This window comes from Phyllopteryx taeniolatus, chromosome 5 (assembly GCF_024500385.1).
Source record: "Phyllopteryx taeniolatus isolate TA_2022b chromosome 5, UOR_Ptae_1.2, whole genome shotgun sequence".
Taxonomy (NCBI): Eukaryota; Metazoa; Chordata; class Actinopteri; order Syngnathiformes; family Syngnathidae; genus Phyllopteryx; species Phyllopteryx taeniolatus.
Window position 1 is genome coordinate 17,212,411 of NC_084506.1, and position 14,887 is coordinate 17,227,297.

At 41.8% G+C, this 14,887-nt stretch overlaps 1 protein-coding gene across 3 annotated transcripts in view; it reads left to right on the forward strand.

Annotated features, from left to right (window-relative positions):
• Positions 1-573: 573 nt before the first annotated feature.
• The window catches only part of grm3 (glutamate receptor, metabotropic 3), a 55,819-nt gene continuing 41,505 nt past the window's right edge, over positions 574-14,887 (forward strand). The window contains exons 1-4 of one of the 3 annotated variants that reach the window (XM_061773779.1): positions 574-1,117; positions 9,784-9,840; positions 10,055-10,277; positions 10,371-10,426. The gene's annotated coding sequence lies outside the window, so the exon portion shown is untranslated. The remainder of the gene's footprint in view (positions 1,118-9,783; positions 9,841-10,054; positions 10,278-10,370; positions 10,427-14,887) is intronic. The other 2 variants (XM_061773780.1, XM_061773778.1) reach the window with 2 other exon arrangements.

The following is a 14,887-nucleotide window of genomic DNA, read 5'->3' on the forward strand; positions in this document are numbered from 1 at the left end:
TAAAAAAATACAAAAAATAGCCCCCACCACCAGTTTCACAGATTGACGCAAAACTTGGTGGACATGTCTAGCATGACATGACACATGAAAAAGTCTCAAGGACCCATGCTCCAAATTAAACAGGAACCTGGCTGTGTTGGTGTGAAGCAGCCATTTTGGGAGAATTCTATAGCATTGACAATGGAATTCAACCAAGTGAATCTCATTTAGAACCAGGTATGTAGGCATGTTGGCGACGCTTAATTACCAAAACATTTTCGCCTATGCCATCTAATGTGGGCGTAGCATGCTGTCGAAGCCACCAGTTTCTCCAATCGACACGAAATTGGGTGGACATGTCTATCATAACAGGACGCATGAAAACGTCTCAAGGACCCATGCCCAAAATTAAACAGGAAGTCTGCCATTTTGGTGTGAAGCAACCATTTTGGCCAAATTTGAGAGTTTGTACAATGACCAACTGCTACTAGGGAATTAGCCAATCAGAAGCAGGTGTACTAGAAACTTGGGACGTGACATTGCCAAGCTTTTTATCCTGCACCATGTAACACGGGCAGAGCCTGGTGTCAAAGTTTGATCATTCTGAGGATTCGCTGCATGGCTGCTTGCATCTTTTTAAATTTTGTTGTTGTTGTGTGCTTTTTTAGTGGACTCGCAAGTGGACAGATGGTTGAAGATGAATTCTGCATCTCTTTACTCCTCATCGTCTCTGTCTACTGGCTGGCTGTTGAGCCGAGTGGTAAACATGTGCAAAGAAGGATGGCGGTGGAATGGCTAAGTTTTCTTTTTATCCAATAAAAATGTCTCTGTGCAAAGATCAATTGTTGTTGCTAGGAGACTGAAGCATCCTTTGGCAGTGGGCTTCAGCTCACCACGTCTGTTTTTTCCCTCCTTCCCTCTCTCTTTTTCTCACTCTCTCTCTCTTTCTCTCTCTCTCGCCCTCTCTCATATACAACCACACATTCTTCCTCCCTCACTCTGTCTCTCAGGGAACACACACGCACTCACTCACACACAGCGGCAGCATCCTCTCTCTCAGCGTGACTCCTCCGGGGATCGCAAGTAGACCCAGTCAAACTTCCAGCAGAGAAGGGATTCACTACAAGACAACATAAAGGTGAGTAGGGGGGAAACAACCATTCCTTCATTCTCTTTCTTTGCTGGATAAAAGAGGAAAGAAATTGTCCGCAATTGGTGTGGAACTTTGATTTGTTTTGCTTCTACTGGTCGCGAGAAGACGTTGTTCCGATGGTTCCCTGCAGCAGATGCATGACAGACAAGCTGAAATGATGCAGTCGGGTGTTGGAACTTTGCATGGAAACGCAACGTACGCCACCGTCATGTGCATACAGGTGGAGCCGTCTGATAAACGTGGTGTCTTGCATCAAAATCCTATTAAAAGTGCACTGACAGCAACAAATAGTTTTTTTTTTCTGGCAAGTAAAGGTGCAGAAGTAGCAAGCAGTTGCATCAAATCTGCATGAATTATGTCACGCCGCCCTTCCAATAGGCTTAACTTTGTCGTCTGTTAGAATGTGACACACTTTAAATCAAAGGAACATAGAGAGCTGCGTGTTATTGTAGAAGTGTGACCTTGCTTTCTCCTTACTTTCTAAATGAATGCGCATTGATATTGTTCGTATTTGGGACTGACTGCAACATTAGGTGCATCTGCACATCTGGAAAAAAAATTCTGCCTTTACAAATACAAAAACGGCACCTCGAAACAGTTCGAAACGTACCTGCTTTTTATTGTTATTCTATATACATTTTTAACAGCAAATTTGAATTTGAAATTTGAAGTCATAGAAAATAGTGACAACCAAATACTTAAATATAATGTAAAACTACTGCGCGATTTATGTTTAAATGGGATTTGGTGGGGAATAAAAATGCTTGTAATATCTATACCTATAATGATACAATTATGGGAACCGAAATTGCGATATTTATTCAAAATGTATCACACTGGGGTCGGTTTTCTGTCTAAATGAAAAGAACAAATCCCTTAATGGTCCCCTTCTACCTGTTTATATTTTTCATTTTCCATAATATTTGATTTCCTTTTATTGGGTTTGTAGGATAATTTGAGTTGGAAATGCCCAGAATGTTCTTCTATAAGCTGGTCGAGTTGGCCTTTTCCGCCGGGCATTTGAGATGGCTGGATTTCTCATTAATATACAAATTGAATTGGTGACGACTCGTAATTGTCTTTAGATGTGAATGTGAGAGTGAATGGTTGTTTTTCTATATGTGCCCTGCGATTGGCTGGCGACCAATCCAGGGTATACCCCGCCTCCTGCCTCAAGTCAGCTGGGATAGGCTCCAATTTACCCACAACCTATGGATGGAAATTGATGAGTTCCTTTCTTCATGCAAAAATCCGCAAGTAATTGACGACCACAGAAAATTGCCAGTAAATGTCACAAGATGTCCCATAGCACTTTTTATATTAGCCAATGCGATGGCCTGACTACATGAAGCCCCTCTCCTCAGTTCAAGATGCCGCCAGATTTCATAAAAATATGGACAAAAACAGCCAATATGTGTGTTTTTCAAAGGATAACAGAAGGTAGAATGTGAGGGTTCTCTATTTTTAAAATTCTGTTTTTGCGTACGAAAACATATCGCTAAAGTAATAATACTTCTGACAATTAAGCATTATTGTCTTTGTTTTGGTGGAGTCTTTGGGGTTGCGCAAGTGTACCCAATGTTTTGTCCAGTGTACAGTATTGTCATATCATTATCATTATAAGCCTAATAGCTTAACCGCCAAAGTCAATTTTTTTATGTTTTCGAAAAACAAGAAGTCCAGTTGCCTCGATTCAACCTTTGCGGATTACCGTGACCCAGATGACTGAGAATCTCCACAAACATATAGGAAAAAAACCACAATTTTCAGCAAGCACATTGGTATTTTTTTTACTGTGACAATAAGTTAAAAACGACATTTACTTTTATATATTTGTTTGTGTGTATGTGTTTCTTTGATCATCTAAGTAAGAGCGGGTCAAACAAGGTGTGGGAGTGGGTGCGGGCATTTGACGCGTGTGTTGAACCTTGACGATACACTTGTGTATGGGTTTATGTGTGTGTGTTCTGCATAGATGGATTTTGTGTGCTCAAAGGCAGTGTGTATTTATGTGAGAGGGGGTGAGTGTTCAACATGGCCTTGTGTTTCAGCAATTCTGCACTGGTGAATATGCTTACATGAGCTCCTGTTGGAGCACCTTGATGATGATGATGATGATGATGATGTGTGTGCGTGCGCAGCCTTGTAGCTCCCACCTCTCTTCTGACTGTATGTAATATGCCTCAGCAACGGGAAAGTAATAGTATTGTTATAGTTTAAGTGTGTGACATACAGTATTAAGTGTCTCTATGCTGTGATTTTTACACACACTGCATTTCTGCGGCGATGTCACAAATGAGCCAAAGAAAAAGCAAAACACAGGTGTGGACTAGTTAACTAATTCACTGGCAGCCGTTTTAGAGCATTTTTTACTGATCTTTCAGGAGCCACAGATTGTGTGTTCTGTGAGGAAAATACAATCATGGAACCTGCAAAAAGAAAGTGCAGACTCTTTTCTTTCAATAGGACATGGGTTGATTTCACCAAAATCACCGGTTTCTGACAAATATGCAGAGGAAATGAGCTTTTTGTGAAAAGCAACACAACAGTGACCTTTATGCTAATATTTTTTGCTTCAGTGACACCTCACCCCATAAAAGAACAAAAACAAGACTGAGAAAGGGCTTTTGATGGTAAATTTGGAAGAAAAAAAAAGAAAAAAAATGCGGGCGCACACATACTCCGTTCGAGTGTCAGGTGCCTAAAGTTGTCCAACTTTTAACGTGTTGCCATTTCTCTCCATCATAATTGACGTGACGAGCCGATATTCACCCCCTAATCTTCATCTTCTACTCAAAAGCCGTGTTGATCTCAAATCCAAAGAAATGCAACGGTGCCATCTTCAGGGTTCTGTTAGTCATTACAGTGATTTAAAAACCCTCTTCCACTCCTACCCGTTGAGATGTACAGTACACTTAAGCTTAACTTTTCCATGATGTTGCCGGTTTAAAATTTGTAAGGTTTGCTAGTCTCGTGATGACGGTTTTGGTTTGGCTTTTGAGACGTTTTTCTACCAGAACGCATTGTACTTTGTGTTAGTGAGAATGGAAAACCTTTATTGTTTTTTTTCTTTTATGACAAAGCCTTTACCTACTGCACACAGCACCAACTGTGAGAGCTTGGATGGATGGATGGTTTTTAGTCACAAAATCCGGTCACCATCAGTTCATGTGTGTTTTGAGGTCCCATTTTCAGTTTTTTTGGGGCAGCTATTTTGCTAAATTTCTTTTTTCTAACAGCGGGTCCTAAGAAAGAGAATTCTGAGAAGATGAAGCAGATGAAGGCTGCTGAATTAAAGATGGGAAATCGTAGAAAAACACAAGCAAGGCGTGCGATTAGTCGACTCGGCGAACCATTTCGAGCGTCGTACTTTTATGACGTGTACTGAAGCAGAAAGAGTCGATAGTTCCTTCCTCACCTGCGCCTTGTTATCCCCGATGACCTCATACTTAACCTTGTGCCTGATTCTGTTTCGTCACCATTTCGTTGTACATTGTCATCCCGTTCCAGCATTCCTTCACTGAGTCATAGTAAGCCCTGTTTGATTGTTATGTTTTGCCACACTTTTTGGATACTGTTCCCTTGGCTGACTGCCAGGTAAGGTGAAGTCGGGTTTGACTTCAACGTGTGTTTGATGGCGAGTCAACTGTATATTGGGACTATACCAATGTTGGGGGAGGGGGTGAATGGCTATATAGTAAAATTACACGTCATCTTTATACAGGCCCTCACCAAAATGTGATAACAAGGAATTCTTCCTTGCGACAAGCAGCTCCCCAAAGTAACCTGAAGTTGAAATCGTGGGCAGGATTGTGATGAATGAGACCGTACTACCGATCCATCCGTCATCCGTTTTCTATAGCGTGTGTCCTCATTAGCGTGGCGGGTGAGCTGGAGTCAATCCTGGCTGACTTTGGCAGAGAAGCAGGCTACATGCTGGACTGGTGACCAGTCAATTTCAAACAGCCATTCACGCTCAACGTTCACATCCATCAATTTAGTCTTCAGTTGACCTAACCCTAACATGTTTCCTCAACTGAAATTTGAACCCGAATCTGGAGACTGTGAGGCAGAAGTGCTGACCAAAACACATTTCCAAGACCGTACCATTTAAAAAGAGCGAGTTCAGTAGAAAATCCTGTAAGTCCCTCCATCATTTATCCAATTTTTCGAAGGACTCCAACTATGTCATGGACCTCAGTGGTGTAGTTTTTACATTGTCCTGCTAACTAACCCATGGGGAAAACAATACTTCTTGCCTTTGATTTTGCACTTGGTCATGGCACAAGCTACGTTCCAGACCGGTCAGTTAAAGTGGAAAATCCATGATATAGAGAGACTGGATTAAAAAAAAAAAAAAGATGATTTTGAATAGTTTTAGTCCTCTCACATGCTTTAAGCACACTTAAAATTATGAAAATACACTTTTTTTAAAAGTATTCTTGAGCGCCTGTTCTCTCTCACACACAGTTCTCCAAATAAGAGGCAAACTGTTTATTTGTCAATTCTAGTTGAATTTTACCAAAACACTGACACACAAAAAACAAAAAGGAATTAAATATTGTATAAACATTTTGCCTAATGAAAGTTAACTAGCTTAATACTAACATATAATGTGAAACACCATAGATGGGCTAACGAAAATTAGCATAGATATTACTAGTAATTATAAACCTTCAAACAAATGCAACTTTAACACACACGGCACAGCAACACATTCCAAGAGAGCTTACAATAATACTAAAATTCATATATTCGCTCTGCTCTGTTGGAACAACAAATATTAAAACGGCAAAAGGTGGCACACTGAAGTGTCCTCTTCTTCTTTGCTCTTACTTATGCCGCATCTCTTCCAGTAGAGCTCATTGCTGCCTGGCGTGTTCTGGTTGTGTGGTGGTACTACACTGAAGGCGCACAACTCTAAATTCAGACTACCCCGAGTATAAAAAAAATATATTTTGACAAACACAGAAGTGGTTGTATGTCTGAAATGTTCGTACGGTGAATGTTGGTATGTAGGCGCAGTATAGTTGTGGCGCGAACTGTGAACTAAAATATACAGTAGTCACAAGGTAACCTCTTTTTGCATCTTTTTATCGTAATATCAAGTTAAGAGGAGCACTCTGCTCATTTTACAAGAGTAGGTTAAGTAACCTCCAGTCTTGTTTTGTCTCCACATGAAGCGCAAATCGCACAACACCTAAAAAGTGGGACTTCATAGAAATGAATTGCTCAAGTTGTCCTGTAAGTTTAAAAGTAAGTTTTAAAAAATAAAAATATTTAGGGTTTTAACATCCGTGTGTGCATCAATTTGCATCTGAGCCATAATTATAACATTAAACTAATTACCTTGGAGGCTTCCTGTAGTGCTGTATGCTTTTCAGGTTTTTTTTTTTTCTTTTTGGTGGGGTGTCGGTGTTTTTTCATATTTTGCTGTTTCTTCTGCTTTAATGAAGAGCGCCTGAAGATCACTGCTGCTTCCGTCTCTCTCTACACACACACATAAAGGGTTCGCAGTGAACAGCCACACCCCCCGCCCCTCTACATTCAGCGCCATTCATACGCAGACGTTCACTGAGCGGGGAGGAAAGGCCAGTGGGATGTTCGCCTGCGATGTCTTTTAGGGAGATCAGACTCTTAAATAATTGATGAAGTGGAGCAGAGAATTGTGTGTGTGTGTGTGTTTGTCATCATATCTCAGGTAAATAAAGGTGTGAGACATTTGTGTCTCGTCCACAGCTGAGACGGGGAGGGCTCTGAGAGCTCCGAATGTTGTCAGCTGGCCGTGATCCTAATTGGACCAAAGGGTGCAGAAGTGGGTCAGTGTTTGTATTGGGGAGAGCAATTATGACAAGAACTACAACCAACTCAGGCACTTTCTCTCTCCTCTTAGAAATCCAGAGTTTTGATGGCACTGAGTCACTGCCGTCTTCTGCTATTGTTTACTTCTTATTACACTAAAGTAAGTTGCACACTTTTTAATATCTTAATCGAGTATCCCACACACAACAAGATGAAAAAAATGCCATGTGCACTTAAGATGACCACCAGAGCACACCACACACACAACGATATCTCCACTAATAATCATGAGTATCCTCACTTGAGGCGGATATCTGTCGTTGTACCAAGACTGACCTGTGAGAGGCAGCATGGTGCCACAGGGCGTCATACAAAGAAGAAGAAAAAGTAATTGTAGAAGAAGAATAAGAAGCTATGCTAAGAGTTAGCTTTTCTGGTAACCACAGTAGTAACTTGACTTACAAGTTTAATTTGCTCTGTGACCAAGTCCATCCATCCTTTTTCTTTACCGCTTATCCACACTAGGTTTGCGGGCGTGCTGGAGCCTATCCCAGCTATCTTCGGACGAGAGGCGGGGTACACCCTGATCTGGTCGCCAGCCAATCGCAGGGCACATAGAAACAAACAACCATTTGCACTCACATCCACAATTACGGGCAATTTAGAGTCTTCAATCGACCTACCAGGGATGTTTTTGGGAAGTGGGAGGAAACCGGAGTACCTGGAGAAACCCCACGCAGGCACGGGGAGAACATGCAAACACACAGGTGGGGCCGGGATTTGAATCCCAGTCCTGAGAACTGTGAGGCAGACGTGCCAATCAGTCGTACACTGTGCGGCCCTTTGTGACTAAGTATCAAACTTAATTTTCTTATACAGTGGTACCTCAACTTACGAGTGATCTTATTTAAGATTTGTTTTGAGATGTTTACAATTGTTTTTTGGTCTTAATTTGCGAGCAAAACATTTTGGAACAAGTAGGTGGTGGCAGTGAAATTCACAACAAGCAGTAGTTTGGTGAATGTGTGAACAATTCTTCCAAAAAGTGGGTTCAAACTGCCCCTCGCAGTTGAAGTTTACTCGAAAAGCAAACACAAAACAAAGGAAATTACCAGTTTTATATTTAACCAAGGCGGCACGGTGGACGACTGGTTAGAGCGTCAGCCTCACAGTTCTGAGGAGCGGGCTTCAATCCTCTGCCCCGCCTGTGTGGAGTTTGCATGTTCTCCCCGTGCCTGCATGGGTTTTCTCCGGGCACTCCGGTTTCCTCCCACATCCGTAAAACATTCACGTTATTTGAAAGCTCTAAATTGCCCGTAGGTGTGAATGTGAGTGCAAATGGTTGTTTGTTTGTATGTGCCCTGCGATTGGCTGGCAACCAGTTCAGGGTGTACCCCGCCTCCTGCCCGATGATAGCTGGGATAGGCTCCAGCACGCCCGCGACCCTAGTGAGGAGAAGCGGCTCAGAAAATGGATGGATGGATATTTAACCAAACCATGTAACGTTTTGCCTTAAGAAACTCCGCTAGCTTAATATTAACACACAATAGAAAACACCATAGATGGGCACACAAAATTAGCAATGGTTCCGAACTTTTAAACAAAATATATTTGAACATAAACAGTACCGACACATGGAGACAGAGAATACATTAATACTCACAGGCATATATTTTTTATCCTCTCCAAAAAACGACTATCTGAAGCTTAGTCAATTTCTGTGTTTCATCATCAAATCTACGTGTATTATGCCTGTATGTATTATAGTACCTGTAGCAGCTCTTTGTGACTCCACATTGTATGTAATATTGTGTCTCACCTCTTTTGCGACGCCGAATTGGAACATCGTGTAGCACCTCTCATGCTTCCACCGCCGCAGCGTGGATATGAATCAAGCAGGAGCCGGCTGCCACGCATTTAAATGATGCCTCTGCGATAGCTTCCAGGGTCATTACGTGACATTTAGGTTTGATAGATGTCACACCCAGAAGGCTAATTCAGCTTTTGACGGGCCGGCCGTCAGCTAGTTGATGGAATAGTCGTCTGACAGATGGGTTCTGGGTTCCAATCTCGGCTCAGGTCCTCTTAGGTGGGGTTTGCATTTTCTCCCCGTGCTTGTGAGAGTTTTCTTCAGCTACTCCAGCTTGTTCCCAAATTCCAAAAACATGCATGTTTGGTTTATTTGAAACTCCTAATTGTAAGTGGGGATTGCTTGTTTGTCTTCATGTGCCTCGGCCTGTCACGATAATTACTATATCGACTTATTGTTCGATAAATAAAATAGTTTAAAACGATAGTTTTTCCGGATTCGATAAATTGTCCTTGTTGTGGTGAGCCGACGTAGAGATGGACGACTGTGTCATTAGCTGCTAGTGGGCGGACAGGTGTGCTGTTGGCTGATTCCAGTACTCCACAGCCTTGCTCCATGTGCAGCGCATAGCACACAACAGAGACACTTAAGGGAAAGTTAACTGTTTATTACCTTCACTAGCCCTTTGCTAATGACCTAGCAAGCTAAGGCGCTAAACAGCTCACTCCACTGCTGCAACATCGTTTAAAACATCAGCACCTCTCTCCGAGTTGTTGTGTAAGTCCCCAAATAACATAAAAACGAGAAAGTTAACTGCTTATTATGTTCGCTAGCCCGCAAGCTAACAAGCTAAAAAGCTAAAGTGCTAAACAGCTAGCTCCACCACGGTGACATAATTTAAAACGTCAGCGCCTCTCTCCGAGTTGTTGTGTGTGTTAGTCACAATTAACACACACGGTGAAAGTTAACTGTTTATGAAGCATAACCTCAGTGGTCACGTTATTCAGCTAGTAGTACAGCAAATGTATTTGATTGACAGGTGAAGGGCGCCTCTGCCACTCCAGCGCCTTCAGCGGACCAACTACACAGCTTGAAGGTGGGCCGTTTTTTATGATTTCAGAGGCTATGACAACATCGATATTATCGTTTACCATGAGTTTTTGGAAAGATATATCATCCTAAAAAAAAATCACTGTGACAGGCCTTTATGTTCCCCTAACAATGACTAGCGACCAGTTTATTGTTTCACTATTTGTGACCTGACACCGACTGGTACCCAATCTTTTGTTTGTCCATATGCGCCCTGACAGTGAATTGCTCAAAAGACGGAAAAACACCTGTTGGAAAAAACACAACCAAATAGAGCAGCATACTGTAGCTTGGCTGCAATGTAATCTGCTGCACTTGGTGCACCAAGGTGGTCTACGCGTCAACCCTGCATGGATGCGTTCTCCTGCACAGCACTCCTGCCTCTTAGAGGACGAGAGGTTCCGGTGATGGAGAAAAAAAAAGCCGGTGAAATATGAGAAAGCAGTGTGTATTTCATGTGCCCGTCAACTGCTCTTCTCTTGCTCAGGATTGTCTGTATTGTTTTTTTTCTGACTGTTGTATGTCTGTCGTCAATAGGTGTGGTGATGTTGCTACCTGCCATCAGCCATCTGCTCCGTTCCATCTTCTCTCAGGTGAGGCAATTTACAGTGTACATTGGTACCTTGACTTGTAAGTTAAATTTTTTCGTGACCAAACTCATAATTTAATTTATGTCACATCAATGTGATATGAACAAACAAAAATGTCACACAAAATCTACACACCTAATAAAAATAATTTCATCTCAATTTACTCCCAAATGTACTTGCTCGTTGCGAAATTTTGGCCTGAAAAATCTTTTTTTTTTTTTCAAATGTAGTGAATTGGATAATTTCACACTAATGTGCCTCAGCTAGGCGGCACGGTGACCGACTGGTTAGAGCGTCTGACTCACAGTTCTGAAGACCAGGGTTCAATCCCCGGCCCCGCCTGTGTGGAGTTTGCATGCTCTCCCCGTGCCTGTGTGGGTTTTCTCCGGGCACTCCGGTTTCCTCCCACTTCCCAAAAACATGCATGGTAGGGCGTCTTATTACGTCATCCTTGTGCCTCCGGGATGAAGAATCAATTTGCACTTAATCCAACTGTTACATTAGAGTAACAGTCATTTGTATTATTTCACTCCCTCACCCAATGAGAATCGATCGAGAATCAATAGGAATCGGATCAATAGGCAGTGCTGATAATGGAATCAAAATTGCGATATTCTTCGTTATTCCCATCGCTATTTTTTATGTCAACATTCTCAAAATTCTTAAAAATGAAAACTATGATTTCTACTGCAGTTACACTAAGTGCTCAACTTGGACAATGGATTTTGTTGGCATTTCTTTTTTTTTTTTTTTTTTTTTTTTTTTTTTTTACAATAACTCCCACTTTGGACTTGTACAAAACATCTCAAATGTGATTATTTGATTTACAAAAGAGCACAGTTTAGCCTATTATAAAAATAAATACATACATTTTCCACCCTATAATATGACAATGCAATATATATATTTTAAAAAAACATTTTGTTCTTGTTTAAATCATCTTTTAGCATCTTTTTTTTAATGCAAGCATTGATTTGTTCGATAGAGGAACAAAGTCAGTGGTTCTGCTTCTGATTGGGTCTCCTTTGGGCAAATTCTATAGTAGGAATTTGTCAGAAATGTTTTCAGTGTTCATGAAATTATGAGGCATATAAATCAATTCATGGAAAGTTTAGAAAGTAGTCAGACTTTAACATTCAATAGGAGCTCAAAAGTGCACCTCTTTATTATTTCTGCAAGTTCTGCAATATTCAGAAAGTAAATAAATGTGCTGAAATTTGCTGGCTTTGCTCTGGTGATTGGAGGATTTTTCCAAGAAAATCAAATGAAGCACACACTCAATAGGAGATGCTATTTGGCCCATTTTGAGGAATTGTTCAGAGTCCTAGCTGCTTTTATATAACGACACCTGAACGTCTGTTGCGTAAAAGTTAAACACAAAGCACATACTGTAGCTGTTTTTGAGTCTCAATGCTGGATGTGTGATCATCGCACAACGAGTCAGCTCGCCTCCTGCGGGTTTTGTGACGGGAAAAGATGAAGACGAGAGCGAATCGGTCAAACAAATCTGACTTCAAATGTCTTAGTGCCCCGCTCCTTTTTAAATCAGTCGTTTACGGTGTTTGCTGAGTTTTTCAGACGTCTGTAGCAGAGAGAGTGAGGGAAGAGGAAGACGAAGAGGGAGGTGGCAAGACATAGAAATAGTCTGCTTTTAGGTCAACTCCTTAGAGAAGCTGCAGAGGTGTGTGTGTGTGTGTGTACGTGTGTGGGGGTGGCTGTTTGTCTTTACGTTTTACATGTGTCTGTCTGTGTGTGTGTGTGTGTGTGTGTGTGTGTGTGTGTGTGTTTGTCATATTACAGAGTAGAGTGGTAAAGATATGGCAGCAGCCTGAAGAAAAATCTCTGCTGCCTGCATCCAAAGGGAAGCTTTCATCCTCCTACCTGCCCACACACACACACAAACTGAGATTCGCATTCAAGCTTGCTCTTATCGCCCAAACCTTTGTGATTCTGAGGACTATTTTAAAGAAGACATTTTTTCTCATAATTTTAAAAGAGTGGATTGTTTTTTTAGCTGCCCAATTACACTTCATTTAATTTAAAGAATCTGTAAATGTGGTGGATGTAATATTTATATCTGAGAAAAGGCTTTGGCCTGAGCACAAAAACAACAAATATCTGTGAAATGGCAAATTCCAGACCGCGAAAAACTTGAATTTTACTGTAGTATTTTGGTGCCATCTACTGTAGTAGCATCACAGAACTAAGTTGAAGTGTGTTCAAGAGCTTCATTTAGTCCAGGTGTATTTGTCTATTCTGAACCGTGAATAATGCAGGGGTTTACTGTTCTCTGCTGACATCTTATGGCATCTTGGTGCCAAACAACTAAATTGAAGTGAATTGAGGAGCTTCATTTAAAATAGGCAAATTTGCAAATTCCAAACTGTGAATCATGTAGAAGTTTGTTGTAGTGCTTTGCCGCCATCTTGAGGCACCTTGGTGCCACGGAGCTATGTTGAAGTTAGTCGAGGAGCTTCATTTAGAATTAGCGAATTTGCAAACTCCGGACTTGGAATAATGCAGGGTTTTACTGTAGCGCTTTGTTGCTGCTATCTTGTGTTATCTCGGTACCAAGAAACTATGTTGAAGTGAGTTGAGGAGCTTCATTTAGACAAAAGCAGTACCTGGCCACATATCTTGTGGCATCTATAAGCAATCATAAACCTTTTTAACGGCGGTGGCGGCAATTATTTTAAGCATTTTCGCTATTCGCTTCAGTGTTAGGTCCCTGTCGCAATGTACCTCCTTTATTACTGCTAATCCCTGTAGCATGATTTACCACTGCTGTGATCAATTCTATTCGATATGATTCCGATCAAAACTATGATTCAGCTGAATGTTGGTACTTTGGGTAAACAGGGAGCTTGTGGGGGGGTGGGAGAAGTGTGACCTTTAATTCCGTTGGCTGATTGCGACCTTCATGTTTCACCTACACTTGGCCGTCATTAGCATGCGGCCAGACCTCCGAGCTCAGCCATATCGATCCAATCAGTTTTATGTGTAACACGTGGAAGTGGATGATACAATTCAAGCGATCGCAGCCCCTTTACTGCATTGATTTTGACCTTTTATGCACCACAAGTCATTGATTCCACCATTCCACTTTGCGATACATTAAATAACCCGTTGTTAAGCTTCCTAAGCATGATAAGAACCGCTTTCAGGTACTAAAAAAAGCACCTGAAATAGTGTAACATTTTCTTGAAATCGGATGGGGGCATATTGTGGAAAAATGACTTTTTAATAGCTTGTACACAAATACCGTAGTGTAGTCTTTGGAGTGCCCGCCCACCTATCAAGTGTGAAAATAAATAACCAGGTAAATCTTTTGTGAGCTGCCTAGTTCCAATAATGTGCCTATCAGCACTGTATTTTTGTGCCCATGACTTGATAGCTAAGCTGGGCAAAGATGCGCAATTTTCAAGCGGCGGACAGACTACATGGAAACACCGTCATGTCAGAACCAAAAGCTAAGCAGAGCTGTGGTGTTGTTGGATGCACACATCATCGTTAGCTTCTGATAATCAGCACATACACAAATTTAACCATAACCCTGGTCACCACATTACTTTCCTTAACGACAAAACATTGCTGATAATAAAATAAAAATCTTTCAAAAATTAAGAATTTCAGTTTTTAGATGAGCCAGATAAATATTATTTAGCAAATGATGAGTAGAGTTATTTCATTCATCTCCGATCTCTGATTTTGTGATGCACTTTTGCTCTGGGGGCACACAACTCTTTACCCATTGGCAAGGGCGGAGCCAGGAATTTGGGGGGGCTGATCCAACTTTTTGCACCTTTTACCATGATTTCTTCCCAATGAATGGCCACGCACGAGGGGGGTAGCCATCGGGGTGGCCGACCTTATCTGTGTGGTGGGCGCAGCCACCCTTGACCGCCCGCTGGCTCTGTCCCTGCCCGTCACTTTTTGGGGAAAAATAGTTGGAGGGGTGCAAAAGTCATTAGGTTGGCAGCACTAAGTCGCCCTCACTTTGTCGCAACACCCTAGCCCCGCCCCCGGTCGTTAGAGTGATGAAGCCATTTTCATGACACAGAACCAACCCCCTAAAATCGGTATCATTCTTCTTGCGACAAATCAATTGCCTTTTCTCCACATGCCCGTGTTTCCTGGTGTCCCGATTTCACCTAAAAAACTTCAACAGAGATCGATTTACTTTGAGACCATTGAGTTACGACGGCCACATTTTGAAGGTGTTTCTGGTGTGTTCCGCCCGATTAAACCAATTTGTGCTTTGACTTTTTTCTTGTTTCAGTATTTGAGGTGAAAGTCCGGGATCACATTAGTGAAAGCGGCAGCCGAAACAAGGCCTCTGATAGCTTTGATTGAGTCGTGAACTTGGTAGTATCAGATGTCCTTGTTGTTACACACACAAGCATGAACACAGACTCGCCTGAGGAGAGTGGAGAAGTGTTGCAAGCGAGATCAGATTAGAGCAGC